Source organism: Helobdella robusta (genome assembly GCF_000326865.2).
Source record: "Helobdella robusta unplaced genomic scaffold HELROscaffold_1168, whole genome shotgun sequence".
NCBI classification, from domain to species: Eukaryota; Metazoa; Annelida; class Clitellata; order Rhynchobdellida; family Glossiphoniidae; genus Helobdella; species Helobdella robusta.
The window spans coordinates 5254-5725 of record NW_008703648.1 but is presented as its reverse complement, the minus strand read 5'-3'; positions in this window follow the sequence as shown (position 1 = coordinate 5725).

Below are 472 nucleotides of genomic sequence, written 5' to 3'. Positions count from 1 at the left end.
TAAAAGATAAAAGGGATGACTGACGGAGGAATGAATGAACGAACGAATGAATGTATGAATGAATGAATGAATGAATGAATGAATGATCGAATGAATGAATGAATGAATGAATGAATGAATGAATGAATGAATGATTATATATTTAAGCAAATGAATTACAAGTGAATGTTACAAATAATATTAGGAGATATGACGGAAGATATGTTAGATAAATAACGAATGTGATTGCTAGACACACAGAGAGTCCAGTAGGTAGATAGATAGACAGATCGATAAATTTTATATTTGCTAGGGTAATAGTGGAAAGCAAAAAGTAGAGAGAGAGAGAAAGAAAGAGAGAAAGAGAGAGAGAGAAAGAAAAAGAGAGAGAGAGAAGTGAGAGGGGAGTAAAAATACATAGTTGGATAGATAGATGGATAGATTTTTGATGAAACAAAAATAAATGTAAAGGAAGAAGAATAAAGAAAGAGAG